A 20,418-nucleotide genomic window follows, 5' to 3' on the forward strand; every position below is an offset into this window, starting at 1 on the left:
AAACTACAATGCAGCAGCAAAGAAAACACAGCCTGATATTCAACTATGGGAAGCATCACACAGTCGGAAAGAAAATAATGCAAACTGATATTCAACATGGGAAGCATCCGTCAAAATCCCACACATCTTATCCCCCCCCCCCCCCCCCACTCCCCTCACCACCACCACCCCCGCAACGCAACCTAATATTCAACTACGGGCAGCATTACAGTCAGAATTGTCCACTCTGCCCCCCACGCAGCAATCTGATATTCAACTATGAGAAGTATCACACAAAGTTCCCCACTCTTTTCTCCCTTATCGCAAGCTAACATTGAACTACGGGCAGCATCACAGTCAAAATTCTCCGCTTCTTACCGATTGCCAAATACAACCTGATATTTAACTGCGGGAAGCATCACAGTCAAAAAGCAAAAACGCAGCTTAAAATTCAACTGCAGGCAGCATCACACAGTCAAAATTGTCCACTCTGCTCCCCCCCCTCCCCAAACGCAACCCAAGATTAAAGTACGGAAAGCATTACATTGAACATTCCCCACTCTGTCGTTGCCCCCCCATCATAAATGCTGGGGCCCGGCCAGTGACACCCCTGCCCCAGGGGACGACTATCAGACCAAACCGCAGCAGCAACACAACCTAATGTTGGACGACGGGTGAGGCAACAGCCAAAACGCCAGCTGATATTCGATTGCGGGAAGCATCACATATCAAAATTCAAGAACTACCAACAGCTTAAACCATCTCCCAGTAAGTGGAAAGACTGAGGAACACCGACATTCCCAAAGTAAGCACTGTCATAGGGAGGAGCCAGTTCAGCTAAGCGCCTGATAAACAATATCTGCCATTCACAACATTGAGCGGTTCCAGCTTAAAGAAGCCAGAACCTTCTGGACAAGTAGCAAAAGAGCTATAACCAAATTGGGAAAGGTCCCCGACCTGCCCCCCAATGCTACACCCACCCTTTCACAGTGAGGGTGACAACTCAACTCTATCGGGCTGCCCTCCTGTTATTACCTATTAGCTGAAGTCTTTGTACACCCCCCGAAATTAAACTCAAACGTCCCGTTCCCTTGCTTTATTCCCATATTAGGTATTTAGTGTGAACGCGTTGCCTTCTGGGAGCTGCATCTCATTGCACCCACCGCCTTGCCTGATTGGTGCTAACTCCCTTGCGCCTTCTGCCTCTTCCCCCTTGTTTTAGCTTTCATTTTTTCCCTTTTCCCCCCCTCTCAAACTGTTTCCCGTGGAATCCCGACAGCGCAGAAAGAGGCCATTCGGCCCTTTGAGTCTGCACCGACCCTCCAAAAGATCAGGGCCCATTCCTTCTACTCTATCCCCATCACCCACCTTAACCTGCACATCTTTGGACACTAAGGGGCATGTGCCCGCATGGTAGCACAGTGGGTAGCACTGTTGCTTTACACCTCCAGGGTTCTAGGTTTGATTGCCTGGCCCGGGAGGAGGTCCTGGAAGGGGCTTCTGAGATCCCTTTTGGGGATAAAACCTACCGTGTCTTATGACCCGCGGGTGGCGTGTGGTGTCATACCTGCAAGAAGGTGAGGCATAATAGAAAAAATTGCCCCCCCTCTAAGGCTGCCGCTGATGGTACCGCTGCCCCCTCTACTTCCACTGGCCTTGCAACTAACCCCCCATTGGGGGAGCCATGACGGCACCCACTGACACCTCAGCTGCTGGCGTGGAGGTGAGGGGGCACCCACGAGGCCGGAAGGCTGAGAAGACAACCAACAGGGCGATTTGCCAGCGGTTAGGGTCGGATCTTTCTGACCGTCTGATTCTGACTGACCCAGTGCCCCTGGCTACTGACCCGGGTGCAGCCATTACGCCTCACTCCAGCAACACCCTCAGCCCGGTGACATTTCGCCATTGGATGCAGGGCCCGACGACACTTCTGCGCGGGTCCCTGTGGGTGGCGGCAGTGAGGTGCACAACCTCGAACCAGAGGGTGCTCTGTCCCAGCCACAAATTCTGGAGAGAAGCATTGAGGGACAACGAGTCGGTCTGGAGGGGCCTCCAGCGATAGAGGTCTCCCCGGTGTGTGACTCTCTCTCCCCCGCAAACGGCGTCACTTCTGGTTCATTCCCATAGATGTCACGCCCAGTCCCCAAAAGAAATGAGGCGGGGGATAGTGAGGAAATCCCAGCAGCTGCCGCTTGACCATGCCTGTCGATGATCCCAGTGGGCCCATGTCACCCGCCGCACTCAGTGTGGTGGGGGATCCGGGCCCCGAGGGCAACTGGCTGTCAGACGGCCAGTATCGGGAGCTCAGGGTGCACATGAGGCTCCTGCAGTGGGGTGTAGGGCTTGCTCGTGCCGGACACTGTGTCGTCCCTCACAACCTCTGGGGGAGTCCCGGAATCTGGCACATCATAATTGAGGGTTCTTTTGTTGTTCTGCCTGTGTGGACGGTTTGGCCAGTGCCTTGGGCACCCCGGCTCCCTCCCTCCACACCGCCTTCCTTTCCCCTCTCTCCCCCCCCTTCCTTTCCCTTCTCTTGGTACAGAGGCGAGGGTATCTGGTCTCTCCAGTGCAAAGTTCAGTGCTTGCACCATTTGTTTTTTGTACAACTGTGTTGTGAACTGTTTTAATAATCAGAGTATCCTTTTTTTTGTAAATTTAGAGTACCCAATTCATTTTTTCCAATTAAGGGGCAATTTAGCGTGGCCAATCTGCCTAGCCTGCACATCTTTGGATTGTGGGGGGGTGAAACCCACGCAAACACGGGGAGAATGTGCAAACTCCACACAGACAGTGACCCAGAGCCGGGATTGAACCTGTGACCTCGGCACCATGAGGCAGCAGTGAAATGAAATGAAATGAAATGAAAATCGCTTATTGTCACAAGTAGGCTTCAAATGAAGTTACTGTGAAAAGTCCCTAGTCGCCACATTCCGGCGCCTGTTCGGGGAGGCTGGTACGGGAATTGAATCGTGCTGCTGGCCTGCCTTGGTCTGCTTTCAAAGCCAGCGATTTAGCCCTGTGCTAAACAGCCCCTGCTAACCGCTGCGCCACCGTGCTGCCCTATAATCAGAGTATCCTACCTCCCTCCCCATATGTTGGTACTGAGGGGAAGGTACCCTGTTTCTCCAACGCAAAATTAGTGTTTGTACTGTTTGGCCTTGTATACATTTTTTACTGTTTTAATAAAAAGATGTGGCCAATCCACCTAACCTACACATCTTGTTCTGCCTCCGTGGATTGTTTGGGTGGTTCCCTGTTGGGCCCCCCTCCACCAGCGCCCCGGTTCCCTCCCTCCACTTGAGAAAGCGGGGCAGAGGCTGGAGACAGAGCCTGGTGATACAGGAGGTGCAGGATGCGATGGGGTAGCATGAGAAGCGGATGGCCTGGCTGAGGGCGGAGTTGGGGATGGTGGTGGACAGCCAGAAGAAGCTGAGAGAGAAGTTGTGGGATTTGGAGAACTGCTCCAGACGACAGAATCTGAGGATAGACAGGATGCCCAAGGGTATCGAGGGAGTAGATGACGCCAAGGATGTTGGAGCAGTTGATAGGGGAGGGGTCCTTTGATCGACCCCTCGAGGTGGATGGGCATACAGGGGGCTGAGGAGGAGGCCGCAGGTGGGGGAGCAGCCGAGGGAGATGGTGTTGTGGCTGCACCCCTTCTTAGACAAGGAGAAGATTTTGCAGTGGGTGAGGCAGACCAGGAGGGATACCTGGGAAGGGAGTGAGGGGATCCCACCAGAACCTGGGTGTGGAGCTGGCGAAGAAGAGAGTCATTGAGGACTCTGAGTCTGTACTCGTTGGAGTTTAGAAGGATGAGGGGGATCTTATTGAAACTTCCAGGATACTTAGAGGCCTGGATAGAGTGGACGTGGAGAGGATGTTTCCACTTGTAGGAAAAACTAGAACCAGAGGGCACAATCTCTGACTAAGGGACGATCCTTTAAAACAGAGATGAGGAGCAATTTCTTCAGCCATAGGGTGGTGAATATGTGGAACTCTTTGCCGCAGAAGGCTGTGGAGGCCAAATCACTGAGTGTCGTTAAAACAGGGATAGATAGGTTCCTGATTATAACAATGATAATAATCTTTATTGTCACAAGTAGGCTTACATTAACACTGCAATGAAGTTATTGTGAAAAGCTCCTAGTTGCCACACTCCGGCACTCGGGTACACAGAGGGAGAATTGAGAATGTCCAAATTACCTAACAGCACGTCTTTCGGGATTTGTGGGAGGAAACCAGAGCACCAGGAGGAAACCCACGGGGAAAACGTGCAGACTCCGCACAGACAGTAACCAAAGCCGGGAAACAAACCTGGGACCCTGGAGCTGTGAAGCAACCGCATTAACCACTGTGCTACCTAACATCCGAGGGTGAGCCTGGAGGTGCGCTGGCCCAAGAAGGCTGATCGGCAGGGGAGGGGGACATTCTGAATGGAACACCTGCCCACCCACACCCTCCCTCAGCCTCGTCTGGTCACGTGGAATGTGTGAGGGTTGAATGGGCCGGTTAAACGGTTGCGTGTCTTCACGCATCTGAGGAGTCTGAAGGCGGACGTGGTGTTTCTGCAGGAGACGCACCTGAAGTTGGGGGATCAGACGAGGCTGAGGGAGGGTATGGGTGGGCAGGTGTTCCATTCGGGGCTGGATATGACGACAAGGGGGGGTGGCGGTGTTGATCAACAAGAGGGTGGCGTTTGAGGTACCGGGGTGTAGGTATGCAGTAGGTAGTGGGAAGCTGGAGGGCGTTTATACCCTGAACTGGGATGATATAGGATTCATGAGGCGGGTGTTGGGGAGGGTTCCGGATTTAGATTCGCACCGGCTGATTATGGGGGCGGGGTGGGGGTATTTTAATCTGGTCCAGGACCCGAGCCTGGATCAGTCGAGCCCAAAGTCGTTGAGGAGGTCGGCAGTGGCTCGGGAGCTAAGGGGGTTCATGGAGCGCATGGGGGGTGGCGGACCTGTGCAGGTTTGAGAGGCCGAAGGCGAAGGAAATTTCAAACTTCCCCACGTGTACCAAGTGTATTCCGGATTGATTATTTTGTCGTGGATAAGGCGCTGCTGGTGGGGGAGTCCGAGTCGGGATATTTGGTGATCGTGGTCTGACCACGCGCCGCACTGGGTGGATTAGTGGGTGGTTCAGGGAGAGGCCCAGCGGCCGCAGTGGAGGTTGGATGTGGGGCTGTTGATGGATGAGGGGATGTGTGAGAGGGTGAGGGCTGGTATTCTGGACTACATGGAAGTGAATGATACGGGGGAGGTCACAGCAGCCATGCTGTGGGAAAGCACTCAAGACTGCGGTTAGGGGAGAGTTTATCTCAATTTGGGCGCACAGGAAGAGGGTGGAGTGGGAGGAGAGGGCAAGGCTGGTTGCGGACTTGAGGGTGTATAGCAGGTACTTGGTGGTGCCAGAGGAGGGGTTGTTGAAGGAGAGGCAGAGGCTCCAGGTGGGGTTTGGGTTAGTGTCGACGGGGAAGGTGGTGGGGCAGTTGTGGTGGGCCAGAGGGGCAGTGTATGAGTGTGGGGAGAAGGCAAGTAGGATGTGGCCCATCAGTTGAGGAAACAGGTGGCTGCAAGGCAGATTGGTAGAGTGAGGGATGAGAGGGGTGAGGTGGTGATGGATCCAGAGGGGTGAATGGGATATTTGAGCCCTTTCGTAGGAGGCTATACGAGTCGGAGCCCTCGATGTTTCAGGCAGGATAGAGGGGGATGTAAAAGGGGTGGCAGAGTTGCGCTACTGGTTAAGGAGAATATCGCAGCTGTACTACGGGAGGACACCTCAGAGGGCAGTGAGGCTATATGGGTAGAGATCAGGAATAAGAAGGGTGCAGTCACAATGTTGGGAGTTTACTACAGGCCTCCCAACAGCCAGCGGGAGATAGAGGAGCAGATAGGTAGACAGATTTTGGAAAAGAGTCAAAACAACAGGGTTGTGGTGATGGGAGACTTCAACTTCCCCAATATTGACTGGGACTCACTTAGTGCTAGGGGCTTAGATGGGGCAGAGTTTGTAAGGAGCATCCAGGAGGGCTTCTTAAAACAATATGTAGGCAGTCCAACTAGGGAAGGGGCAGTACTGGACCCGAGAGAGTGCCCTACCGTTGACGTTGCCACAGGCGGAAGATCATCGCCGAAGCAACGGAACGTAGTTGGGCTGACAACACACACCCTGAAAGGGGTGGACATTTTCAGATGGCCAATGTTGCTGCACACATGGGAAAGTGCGATTCGGAGGGGGGAGGGGCTATCAACCCACGTGAGGATCTCACCCCGTCACGGGAAAGGCAGGACAAGATGGCGGTTGGTAATTTTGCACCTCCCTGTGTGAGGTCTACGGAGAGTCAGTGCTGAGGCAGTGCTGCATTGTCGGACGGACAGTACTGAGGGAGTGCCGCACTGTCAGAGGGTCAGTACTGAGGGAGAGCCGCACTGTCAGAGGGTCAGTACTGAGGGAGTGCCGCACTGTCAGAGGGCCAGTACTGAGGAGTCCCGCACTGTCAGAGGGTCAGTTATGAGGCAGTGCCGCACTGTCTGAGGGTCAGTACTGAGGGAGTACAGCACTGTCAGAGGGTCAGTACTGAGGAGTGCCGCACTGTCAGAGGGTCAGTTCTGAGGCAGTGCCGCACTGTCAGAGGGTCAGTACTGAAGGAGTGCTGCACTGTCAGACGGTCAGTACTGAGGGAGCACCGCACTGTCGGTGGGTCAGTACTGAGGGAGCGCCGCACTGTCGGAGGGTCAGTACTGAGGGAGCGCCGCACTGTCAGAGGGTCAGGACTGAGGGACCTTAATGAATGGTCACTGACACCATCCTGTCAGAGGGTCAGTACTGAGCGAGATTCACACTGTCGGAGGATCAGTATTGAGGGAGTGCTGCACTGTCGGAGGGTCAGGACTGAAGGACCTTAATGAATGGTCACTGACTTTTCCCTCCTAACATCACTCTTAACTTCTCTCGTACAAACATTAGCTTTGGTTTGGTCGACTGAGGCAGTCAACTGCCTGCAGTCCTTGCTGCATCCAAGTGATGGCAACAGTGAGCACATTGCTTCAACATTTGAACAACAAATGGGGCTGAACCATACTGGCCATGGTCAAATGGAAAGGTGAATTAACTTCACAGGAAATAACAGTGTCTGTATCCCACACACACTGACTCTCACTGGGATACAAGTCCTACACACACTGACTCTCACTGGGGTACGGGTTCCACACACACTGACTCTCACTGGGGTACGGGTTCCGCACACACTGACTCTCACTGGGGTACGGATTCCACACACACTGACTCTCACTGGGGTACGGGTTCCACACACACTGACTCTCACTGGGGTACGGGTTCCGCACACACTGACACTCACTGGGGTACGGATTCCACACACACTGACTCTCACTGGGGTACGGGTTCCACACACACTGACTCTCACTGGGGTACGGGTTCCACACACACTGACTCTCACTGGGGTACGGGTTCCACACACACTGACTCTCACTGGGGTACGGGTTCCACACACACTGACTCTCACTGGGGTACGGATTCCACACACACTGACTCTCACTGGGGTACGGGTTCCACACACACTGACTCCCACTGGGATACGGGATCCACACACACTGACTCTCACTGGGGTACGGGTTCCACACACACTGACTCTCACTGGGGTACGGGTGCCACACACACTGACTCTCACTGGGGTACGGGTTCCACACACACTGACTCTCACTGGGGTACGGGTTCCACACACACTGACTCTCACTGGGGTACGGGTTCCACACACACTGACTCTCACTGGGATAGGGGTTCCACACACACTGACTCTCACTGGGGTACGGGTTCCACACACACTGACTCTCACTGGGATACGGGTTCCACACACACTGACTCTCACTGGGGTACGGGTTTCGGACACACTGACTCTCACTGGGGTACGGGTTCCACACACACTGACTCTCACTGGGGTACGGGTGCCACACACACTGACTCTCACTGGGGTACGGGTGCCACACACACTGATTCTCACTGGGGTACGGGTTCCACACACACTGACTCTCACTGGGGTACGGGTTCCACACACACTGACTCTCACTGGGGTACGGGTTCCACACACTGACTCTCACTGGGGTACGGGTTCCACACACACTGGCTCTCACTGGGGTACGGGTTCCACACACACTGACTCTCACTGGGATACGGGTTCCACACACACTGACTCTCACTGGGGTACGGGTTCCACACACACTGACTCTCACTGGGATACGGGTTCCACACACACTGACTCTCACTGGGATACGGGTTCCACACACACTGGCTCTCACTGGGGTACGGGTTCCACACACACTGACTCTCACTGGGGTACAGGTTCCACACACACTGACTCTCACTGGGGTACGGGTTCCACACACACTGACTCTCACTGGGGTACGGGTTCCACACACACTGACTCTCACTGGGGTACGGATTCCACACACACTGACTCTCACTGGGGTACGGGTTCCACACACACTGACTCTCACTGGGGTACGGGTTCCACACACACTGACTCTCACTGGGGTACGGGTTCCACACACACTGACTCTCACTGGGGTACGGATTCCACACACACTGACTCTCACTGGGGTACGGGTTCCACACACACTGACTCTCACTGGGATACGGGTTCCACACACACTGACTCTCACTGGGGTACGGGCTCCACACACACTGACTCTCACTGGGGTACGGGTTCCACACACACTGACTCTCACTGGGGTACGGGTTCCACACACACTGACTCTCACTGGGGTACGGGTTCGACACACACTGACTCTCACTGGGGTACGGGTTCGACACACCCTGACTCTCACTGGGGTACGGGTTCCACACACACTGACTCTCGCTGGGGTACGGGTTACACACACATTGTCTCTCACTGGGGTACAGGTTCCACACACACTGACTCTCACTGGGGTACGGGTTCCACACACACTGACTCACTGGGGTACGGGTTCCACACACACTGTCTCTCACTGGGGTACAGGTTCCACACACACTGACTCTCACTGGGGTCTGGGTTCCACACACACTGACTCTCACTGGGATACGGGTCTCACACACACTGACTCTCACTGGGGTAGGGGTCTCACACACACTGACTCTCACTGGGATACGGGCTCCACACACACTGACTCTCACTGGGATACGGGTTCCACACACACTGACTCTCACTGGGATAGGGGTTCCACACACACTGACTCTCACTGGGGTACGGGTTCCACACACACTGACTCTCACTGGGGTACGGGTTCCACACACACTGACTCTCACTGGGGTACGGGTTACACACACATTGTCTCTCACTGGGGTACAGGTTCCACACACACTGACTCTCTCTGGGGTACGGGTTCCACACACACTGACTCACTGGGGTACGGGTTCCACACACACTGACTCTCACTGGGAACGGGTTCCACACACACTGGCTCTCACTGGGGTACGGGTTCCACACACACTGACTCTCTCTGGGGTACTGGTTCCACACACACGGACTCTCACTGGGGTACGGGTTCCACACACACTGACTCTCACTGGGATACGAGCTCCACACACACTGACCCTCACTGGGATACGGGCTCCACACACACTGACTCTCACTGGGGTATGGGTTCCACACACACACTGACTCTCACTGGGGTATATGTGTTTCACACACACTGACTCTCACTGGGATACGGGTTCCACACACACTGACTCTCACTGGGGTACGGGTTCCACACACACTGACTCTCACTGGGGTACGGGTTCCACACACACTGACTCTCACTGGGGTACGGGTTCCACACACACTTGCTCTCACTGGGGTATGGGTTCCACACACACTGACTCTCACTGGGGTACGGGTTCCACACACACGGACTCTCACTGGGGTACGGGTTCCACACACACTGACTCTCACTGGGGTACGGGTTCCACACACACTGACTCTCACTGGGGTACGGGTTGCACACGCACTGACTCTCACTGGGGTACGGTTTCCACGTACACTGACTCTCACTGGGGTACGGGTTCCACACACACTTGCTCTCACTGGGGTACGGGTTCCACACACACTGACTCACACTGGGGTACGGGTTCCACACACACTGACTCTCACTGGGGTACGGGTTCCACACACACTGGCTCTCACTGGGGTACGGGTTCCACACACACTGACTCTCACTGGGGTACGGGTTCCACACACACTGACTCTCACTGGGGTACGGGTTCCACACACACTGACTCTCACTGGGGTACGGGTTCCACACACACTGACTCTAACTGGGGTACGGGTTCCACACACACTGACTCTCACTGGGATACAGTTCCCACACACTGACTCTCACTGGGGTATGGGTTCCACACACTCTGACTCGCACTGGAGTACGAGTTCCACACACACTGACTCTCACTGGGGTACGGGTTCCACGCACACTGACTCTCACTGGGGTACAGGTTCCACGCACACTGACTCTCACTGGGGTACGGGTTCCACGCACACTGACTCTCACTGGGGTATGGGTCCCACACACACTGGCTCTCACTGGGGTGCGGGTTCCACACACACTGAATCTCACTGGGGTACGGGTTCTACACACACTGAATCTCACTGGGGTACGGGTTCCACGCACACTGACTCTCACTGGGGTACGGGTTCCACACACTCTGACTCGCACTGGAGTATGGGTCCCACACACACTGGCTCTCACTGGGGTGCGGGTTCCACACACACTGAATCTCACTGGGGTACGGGTTCTACACACACTGAATCTCACTGGGGTACGGGTTCCACGCACACTGACTCTCACTGGGATACGGGTTCCACACACACTGACACTCACTGGGGTACGGGTTCCACACACACTGACTCTCACTGGGGTACGGGTTCCACTCACACTGACTCTCACTGGAGTATGGGTTCCACGCACACTGACTCTCACTGGGATACGGGTTCCACACACACTGACACTCACTGGGGTATGGGTTCCACACACACTGGCTCTCACTGGGGTACGGATTCCACACACACTGACTCTCACTGGGGTACGGGTTCCACACTCTGACTCTCACTGGGGTATGGGTTCCACACACACTGACTGTCACTGGGAATGGGTTCCACACACACTGACTCTCACTGGGGTACGGGTTCCACACACACTGACTCTCACTGGGGTACGGATTCCACACACACTGACTCTCACTGGGGTACGGGTTCCACACACACTGGCTCTAACTGGGGTACGGATTCCACACACACTGACTCTCACTGGGGTACGGGTTCCACACTCTGACTCTCACTGGGGTGTGGGTTCCACACACACTGACTCTCACTGGGAATGGGTTCCACACACACTGACTCTCACTGGGATACGGGTTCCACACACACTGACTCTCACTGGGTTACGGGTTCCACACACACTGACTCTCACTGGAGTACGGGTTCCACACACACTGACTCTCTCTGGGGTGCGGGTTCCACACACACTGACTCTCACTGGGGTACGGGTTCCACACACACTGACTCTCACTTGGAATGCGTTCCACACACACTGACTCTCACTGGGGTACGGGTTCCACACACACTGACTCTCACTGGGGTATGGGTTCCACACACACTGACTCTCACTGGGGTACGGGTTCCACACACACTGACTCTCACTGGAGTACGGGTTCCACACACACTGACTCTCACTGGGGTATGGGTTCCACACACACTGACTCTCACTGGAGTACGGGTTCCACACACACTGACTCTCACTGGGGTACGGGTTCCACACACACTGACTCTCACTGGGGTACGGGTTTCACACACACTGACTCTCACTGGGGTACGGGTTCCACACACACTGACTCTCACTGGGGTATGGGTTCCACACACACTGACTCTCACTGGAGTACGGGTTCCACACACACTGACTCTCACGGGGGTACGGGTTCCACACACACAGACTCTCACTGGGATACGGGTTCCACACACACTGACTCTCACTGGGGTACGGGTTCCACACACTGACTCTCACTGGGGTACGGGTTCCACACACACTGACTCTCACTGGGGTATGGGTTCCACACACACTGACTCTCACTGGGGTATGGGTTCCACACACACTGACTCTCACTGGGATACGGGTTCCACACACACTGACTCTCACTGGGATACGGGTTCCACGCACACGGACTCTCACTGGGGTACGGGTTCCACACACACTGACTCTCACTGGGGTACGGGTTCCACACACACTGACTCTCACTGGGGTACGGGTTCCACACACACGGACTCTCACTGGAGTACGGGTTCCACACACACTGACTCTCACTGGGGTACGGGTTCCACACACACTGACTCTCACTGGAGTACGGGTTCCACACACTCTGACTCTCACTGGGGTACGGGTTCCACACACTGACTCTCACTGGGGTACGGGTTCCACACACACTGACTCTCACTGGGGTACGGGTTCCACACACAGACTCTCACTGGGATACGGGTTCCACACACACTGACTCTCACTGGGGTACGGGTTCCACACACACTGACTCTCACTGGGATACAGTTCCCACACACTGACTGTCACTCTCTCCGAGCCCGCGATAGGTCGGTGATTTGCTGGGGGCACGCGATATTCCCGCCACACCGCTCCAACGCTGGGCAACCGATTCTCCGGCGACTGCAGAATCGGCGCCAATCGTGCCCGCGCGGTCGCCACGGCACCGGTCGGGGGTCGCTGAAATAGGCCCCCGCGGCAATTCTCCACGGGCAACGGGCCGAAATCCTACTGAGTTCCGCTGGCGTGGTTCCAACCTGGTGCCACCCGGCCGGAGCTCTGACTCGCAGCCGCTGTGGACGTCCTGGTGGGGGTGGGAGGATCTGACTCCGGGGAGGGCCTCCACGGGATCCAGGCCCACGATCGGGGGCTTCTGGTCGTCGGGCGGCCGCGATCTGGAGGGGGCCTATCTTGTTGTGGGAGGGCTGCACGCCTCTCGATGCCGAGGTCCCAGGTTCAATCCCGGCTCCGGGTCACTCTCTGTGCGGAGTTTGTACATTCCCCCTGTGTTTGCGTGGGCTTCGCCCCCACAACCCAAAGATGAGCTGTGTAGGTGGATTGGCCACACTAAATTGCCCCTTAATTGGAAAAAAATAATTGGGTACTCTAAATTTTTTTTTTTTAAATCCCCCAAAAATCTTTGGGATTGCTGGATTGTTGTCCACTAGGTTCTCTATCTCCCTCCTGTACTCTCTCTTGTCGTTATTTGAGATCCGGTCCACTATGGTCGTATCGTCAGCCATCTGTGGCAGGAAGAAGGGACCCTGGGTCCTGAGCCCAGCGAAGATGTCCACATTGTGCGATCGTAGCTTAAATCGTGAACCTGCGTTTGTCCATCTCGCAAATACAGGCATCTGGGTAAAACATTATAGTAATAAACTGGTTAAAGTGTCTGATGATTAACAGACAAAAATTCAATGTCATTACCATCGTTCCCCCCCCACCCGCCTCAATTTCCGCCCCTCTCTCATGCTGTGGCTATCAGAGCAGGTCAGAGGCTGGGAGTCCTGTGGAGAGTAACTCACCTCCTGACTGCCCCCAAAGCCCGTCCACCATCTACAAGGACACAAGTGTGATGGGAAACTCTCCCACTCGCCTGGATGAGTGCGGCTCCCAACAACACTTGAAAAGCTCGACACCATCCAGGACAAATCAGCCCTGCTTGGTTGACACTCTAACCACATTGGCTCCCTGCACTGCCGACGCACAGTGGCAGCCGTGTGTACCTTCTACAAAATGCACCGCAGGGACTCACCAAAGCTCCTTCAACAGCACCTTCAAAACACCGACACCTTTACCATCTAGAAGGACAAGGGGGGTAGCAGACACCACCTGCAGGTTCCCCCTCCGAGCCCCACACACACCATCCCGACTGGGAAATATACCAGCTGATCCTTCAGTCGCTGGGTCAGAATTCTGGAACTCCCTCCCTAACAGCACAGTGGGTGTACCTGCAGCGGGTTTAAGATGGCAAATCATCCACCACTTATTCACGTGGCCTTCAGGAATGGGCAATAAAATGCTGGGCTCAGCCAATATCACCAATTTTTAAAAAAGATAACCTGATATTCACCTATAGGAAGCATCACACAGTCAAAATTCTCCTGTTTGACTCCCTCTTTCCCAATAAATGCTGGGACCCAACCAGTGACTCTATGCCCTGGACGAATAGTAAACTACAATGCAGCAGCAAAGAAAACACAGCCTGATATTCAACTATGGGAAGCATCACACAGTCGGAAAGAAAATAATGCAACCTGATATTCGACTATGGGAAGCATCCGTCAAAATCCCACACATCTTATCCCCCCCCCCCCCTCCCCTCACCACCACCTCCCCGCAACGCAACCTAATATTCAACTACGGGCAGCATTACAGTCAGAATTGTCCACTCTGCCCCCCACGCAGCAATCTGATATTCAACTATGAGAAGTATCACACAAAGTTCCCCACTCTTTTCTCCCTTATCGCAAGCTAACATTGAACTACGGGCAGCATCACAGTCAAAATTCTCCGCTTCTTACCGATTGCCAAATACAACCTGATATTTAACTGCGGGAAGCATCACAGTCAAAAAGCAAAAACGCAGCTTAAAATTCAACTGCAGGCAGCATCACACAGTCAAAATTGTCCACTCTGCTCCTCTCCCTCCCCAAACGCAACCCAAGATTAAAGTACGGAAAGCATTACATTGAACATTCCCCACTCTGTCGTTGCCCCCCCATCATAAATGCTGGGGCCCGGCCAGTGACACCCCTGCCCCAGGGGACGACTATCAGACCAAACCGCAGCAGCAACACAACCTAATGTTGGACGACGGGTGAGGCAACAGCCAAAACGCCAGCTGATATTCGATTGCGGGAAGCATCACATATCAAAATTCAAGAACTACCAACAGCTTAAACCATCTCCCAGTAAGTGGAAAGACTGAGGAACACCGACATTCCCAAAGTAAGCACTGTCATAGGGAGGAGCCAGTTCAGCTAAGCGCCTGATAAACAATATCTGCCATTCACAACATTGAGCGGTTCCAGCTTAAAGAAGCCGGAACCTTCTGGACAAGTAGCAAAAGAGCTATAACCAAATTGGGAAAGGTCCCCGACCTGCCCCCCAATGCTACACCCACCCTTTCACAGTGAGGGTGACAACTCAACTCTATCGGGCTGCCCTCCTGTTATCACCTTTTAGCTGAAATCTTTGTACGCTCCCCCGAAATTAAACTGAAACGTCCCGTTCCCTTGCTTTATTCCCATATTAGGTATTTAGTGTGAACGCGTTGCCTTCTGGGAGCTGCATCTCATTGCACCCACCGCCTTGCCTGATTGGTGCTAACTCCCTTGCGCCTTCTGCCTCTTCCCCCTTGTTTTAGCTTTCATTTTTTCGCTTTTTCCCCCCTCTCAAACTGTTTCCCGTGGAATCCCTACAGCGCAGAAAGAGGCCATTCGGCCAATTGAGTCTGCACCGACCCTCCAAAAGATCAGGGCCCATTCCTTCTCCTCTATCCCCATCACCCACCTTAACCTGCACATCTTTGGACACTAAGGGGCATGTGCCCGCATGGTAGCACAGTGGGTAGCACTGTTGCTTTGCACCTCCAGGGTTCTAGGTTTGATTGCCTGGCCCGGGAGGAGGTCCTGGAAGGGGCTTCTGAGATCCCTTTTGGGGATAAAACCTACCGTGTCTTATGGCCCGCGGGTGGCGTGTGGTGTCATACCTGCAAGAAGGTGAGGCATAATAGAAAAAATTGCCCCCCCTCTAAGGCTGCCGCTGATGGTACCGCTGCCCCCTCTACTTCCACTGGCCTTGCAACTAACCCCCCATTGGGGGAGCCATGACGGCACCCACTGACACCTCAGCTGCTGGCGTGGAGGTGAGGGGGCACCCACGAGGCCAGAAGGCTGAGAAGACAACCAACAGGGCGATTTGCCAGCGGTTAGGGTCGGATCTTTCTGACCGTCTGATTCTGACTGACCCAGTGCCCCTGGCTACTGACCCGGGTGCAGCCATTACGCCTCACTCCAGCAACACCCTCAGCCCGGTGACATTTCGCCATTGGATGCGGGGCCCGACGACACTTCTGCGCGGGCCCCTGTGGGTGGCGGCAGTGAGGTGCACAACCTCGAACCAGAGGGTGCTCTGTCCCAGCCACAAATTCTGGAGAGAAGCATTGAGGGACAACGAGTCGGTCTGGAGGGGCCTCCAGCGATAGAGGTCTCCCCGGTGTGTGACTCTCTCTCCCCCGCAAACGGCGTCACTTCTGGTTCATTCCCATAGATGTCACGCCCAGTCCCCAAAAGAAATGAGGCGGGGGATAGTGAGGAAATCCCAGCAGCTGCCGCTTGACCATGCCTGTCGATGATACCAGTGGGCCCATGTCACCCGCCGCACTCAGTGTGGTGGGGGATCCGGGCCCCGAGGGCAACTGTCCAAAGGCTGTCAGCCGGCCAGTATCGGGGGCTCAGGGTGCACATGAGGCTCCTGCAGTGGGGTGTAGGGCTTGCTCGTGCCGGACTCTGTGTCGCCCCTCACAACCTCTGGGGGACTCCCGGAATCTGGCACATCATAATTGAGGGTTCTTTTGTTGTTCTGCCTGTGTGGACGGTTTGGCCAGTGCCTTGGGCACCCCGGCTCCCTCCCTCCACACCGCCTTCCTTTCCCCTCTCCCCCCCCCCCCCCCCCTTCCTTTCCCTTCTCTTGGTACAGAGGCGAGGGTATCTGGTCTCTCCAGTGCAAAGTTCAGTGCTTGCACCATTTGTTTTTTGTACAACTGTGTTGTGAACTGTTTTAATAATCAGAGTATCCTTTTTTTTGTAAATTTAGAGTACCCAATTCATTTTTTCCAATTAAGGGGCAATTTAGTGTGGCCAATCCGCCTAGCCTGCACATCTTTGGATTGTGGGGGCGAAACCCTCGCAAACACGGGGAGAATGTGCAAACTCCACACAGACAGTGACCCAGAGCCGGGATTGAACCTGTGACCTCGGCACCATGAGGCAGCAGTGAAATGAAATGAAAATCGCTTATTGTCACAAGTAGGCTTCAAATGAAGTTACTGTGAAAAGTCCCTAGTCGCCACATTCCGGCACCTGTTCAGGGATGCTGGTACGGGAATTGAATCGTGCTGCTGGCCTGCCTTGGTCTGCTTTCAAAGCCAGCGATTTAGCCCTGTGCTAAACAGCCCCTGCTAACCGCTGCGCCACCGTGCTGCCCTATAATCAGAGTATCCTACCTCCCTCCCCATATGTTGGTACTGAGGGGAAGGTACCCTGTTTCTCCAACGCAAAATTAGTGTTTGTACTGTTTGGCCTTGTATACATTTTTTACTGTTTTAATAAAAAGATGTGGCCAATCCACCTAACCTACACATCTTGTTCTGCCTCCGTGGATTGTTTGGGTGGTTCCCTGTTGGGCCCCCCTCCACCAGCGCCCCGGTTCCCTCCCTCCACTTGAGAAAGCGGGGCAGAGGCTGGAGACAGAGCCTGGTGATACAGGGGGTGCAGGATGCGATGGGGTAGCATGAGAAGCGGATGGCCTGGCTGAGGGCGGAGTTGGGGATGGTGGTGGACAGCCAGAAGAAGCTGAGAGAGAAGTTGTGGGATTTGGAGAACTGCTCCAGACGACAGAATCTGAGGATAGACAGGATGCCCAAGGGTATCGAGGGAGTAGATGACGCCAAGGATGTTGGAGCAGTTGATAGGGGAGGGGTCCTTTGATCGACCCCTCGAGGTGGATGGGCATACAGGGGGCTGAGGAGGAGGCCGCAGGTGGGGGAGCAGCCGAGGGAGATGGTGTTGTGGCTGCACCCCTTCTTAGACAAGGAGAAGATTTTGCTGTGGGTGAGGCAGACCAGGAGGGGTACCTGGGAAGGGAGTGAGGGGATCCCACCAGGACCTGGGTGTGGAGCTGGCGAAGAAGAGAGTCATTGAGGACTCTGGGTCTGTACTCGTTGGAGTTTAGAAGGATGAGGGGGATCTTATTGAAACTTCCAGGATACTTAGAGGCCTGGATAGAGTGGACGTGGAGAGGATGTTTCCACTTGTAGGAAAAACTAGAACCAGAGGGCACAATCTCTGACTAAAGGGACGATCCTTTAAAACAGAGATGAGGAGGAATTTCTTCAGCCAGAGGGTGGTGAATATGTGGAACTCTTTGCCGCAGAAGGCTGTGGAGGCCAAATCACTGAGTGTCGTTAAAACAGAGATAGATAGGTTCCTGATTATAACAATGATAATAATCTTTATTGTCACAAGTAGGCTTACATTAACACTGCAATGAAGTTATTGTGAAAAGCTCCTAGTTGCCACACTCCGGCACTCGGGTACACAGAGGGAGAATTGAGAATGTCCAAATTACCTAACAGCACGTCTTTCGGGATTTGTGGGAGGAAACCAGAGCACCCGGAGGAAACCCATGGGGAAAACGTGCAGACTCCGCACAGACAGTAACCAAAGCCGGGAAACAAACCTGGGACCCTGGAGCTGTGAAGCAACAGCATTAACCACTGTGCTACCTAACATCCGAGTGTGAGCCTGGAGGTGCGCTGGCCCAAGAAGGCTGACCGGCAGGGGAGGGGGACATTCTGAATGGAACACCTGCCCACCCACACCCTCCCTCAGCCTCGTCTGGTCACGTGGAATGTGTGAGGGTTGAATGGGCCGGTTAAACGGTTGCGTGTCTTCACGCATCTGAGGAGTCTGAAGGCGGACGTGGTGTTTCTGCAGGAGACGCACCTGAAGTTGGGGGATCAGACGAGGCTGAGGGAGGGTATGGGTGGGCAGGTGTTCCATTCGGGGCTGGATATGACGACAAGGGGGGTGGCGGTGTTGATCAACAAGAGGGTGGCGTTTGAGGTACCGGGGTGTAGGTATGCAGTAGGTAGTGGGAAGCTGGAGGACGTTTATACCTTGAACTGGGATGATATAGGATTCATGAGGCGGGTGTTGGGGAGGGTTCCGGATTTAGATTCGCACCGGCTGATTATGGGGGCGGGGTGGGGGTATTTTAATCTGGTCCAGGACCCGAGCCTGGATCAGTCGAGCCCAAAGTCGTTGAGGAGGTCGGCAGTGGCTCGGGAGCTAAGGGGGTTCATGGAGCGCATGGGGGGTGGCGGACCTGTGCAGGTTTGAGAGGCCGAGGGCGAAGGAATTTTCAAACTTCCCCACGTGTACCAGGTGTATTCCGGATTGATTATTTTGTCGTGGATAAGGCGCTGCTGGTGGGGGAGTCCGAGTCGGGATATTTGGTGATCGTGGTCTGACCACGCGCCGCACTGGGTGGATTAGTGGGTGGTTCAGGGAGAGGCCCAGCGGCCGCAGTGGAGGTTGGATGTGGGACTGTTGATGGATGAGGGGATGTGTGAGAGGGTGAGGGCTGGTATTCTGGACTACATGGAAGTGAATGATACGGGGGAGGTCACAGCAGCCATGCTGTGGGAAAGCACTCAAGACTGTGGTTAGGGGAGAGTTTATCTCAATCTGGGCGCACAGGGAGGGGGTGGAGTGGGAGGAGAGGGCAAGGCTAGTCGCGGACTTGAAGGTGTATAGCAGGTACTTGGTGGTGCCAGAGGAGGGGTTGTTGAAGGAGAGGCAGAGGCTCCAGGTGGGGTTTGGGTTAGTGTCGACGGGGAAGGTGGTGGGGCAGTTGTGGTGGGCCAGAGGGGCAGTGTATGAGTGTGGGGAGAAGGCAAGTAGGATGTGGCCCATCAGTTGAGGAAACAGGTGGCTGCAAGGCAGATTGGTAGAGTGAGGGATGAGAGGGGTGAGGTGGTGATGGATCCAGAGGGGTGAATGGGATATTTGAGCCCTTTCGTAGGAGGCTATACGAGTCGGAGCCCTCGATGTTTCAGGCAGGATAGAAGGGGATGTAAAAGGGGTGGCAGAGTTGCGCTACTGGTTAAGGAGAATATCGCAGCTGTACTACGGGAGGACACCTCAGAGGGCAGTGAGGCTATATGGTAGAGATCAGGAATAAGAAGGGTGCAGTCTCAATGTTGGGAGTTTACTACAGGCCTCCCAACAGCCAGCGGGAGATAGAGGAGCAGATAGGTAGACAGATTTTGGAAAAGAGCCAAAACAACAGGGTTGTTGTGATGGGAGACTTCAACTTCCCCAATATTGACTGGGACTCACTTAGTGCTAGGGGCTTAGATGGGGCAGAGTTTGTAAGGAGCATCCAGGAGGGCTTCTTAAAACAATATGTAGGCAGTCCAACTAGGGAAGGGGCAGTACTGGACCTGGTATTGGGGAATGAGCTCGGCCAGGTGGTAGAAGTTTCAGTCGGGGAGCATTTTGGGAACAGTGACCACAATTCAGTTTTAAAGTGCTAGTGGACAAGGATAAGAGTGGTCCTAGGGCGAATGTGATAAACTGGGGGAAGGCTAATT

General features: G+C 54.5%; 2 non-coding genes across 2 annotated transcripts; both read right to left on the bottom strand.

The window, feature by feature from the left end:
- Nucleotides 1-856: 856 nt before the first annotated feature.
- LOC140393434 (U7 small nuclear RNA) lies at nt 857-919 on the bottom strand. Its single transcript, XR_011935615.1, has one exon. It is a non-coding gene; the product is annotated as a U7 small nuclear RNA (small nuclear RNA).
- A 14,140-nt stretch (nt 920-15,059) lies between these two features.
- On the bottom strand, nt 15,060-15,122 carry LOC140393433 (U7 small nuclear RNA). The gene has a single exon (XR_011935614.1). It is a non-coding gene; the product is annotated as a U7 small nuclear RNA (small nuclear RNA).
- Between the last annotated feature and the right edge of the window lie 5,296 nt (nt 15,123-20,418).

Source organism: Scyliorhinus torazame, chromosome 16, assembly GCF_047496885.1.
Source record: "Scyliorhinus torazame isolate Kashiwa2021f chromosome 16, sScyTor2.1, whole genome shotgun sequence".
In the NCBI taxonomy this organism is placed as follows: Eukaryota; Metazoa; Chordata; class Chondrichthyes; order Carcharhiniformes; family Scyliorhinidae; genus Scyliorhinus; species Scyliorhinus torazame.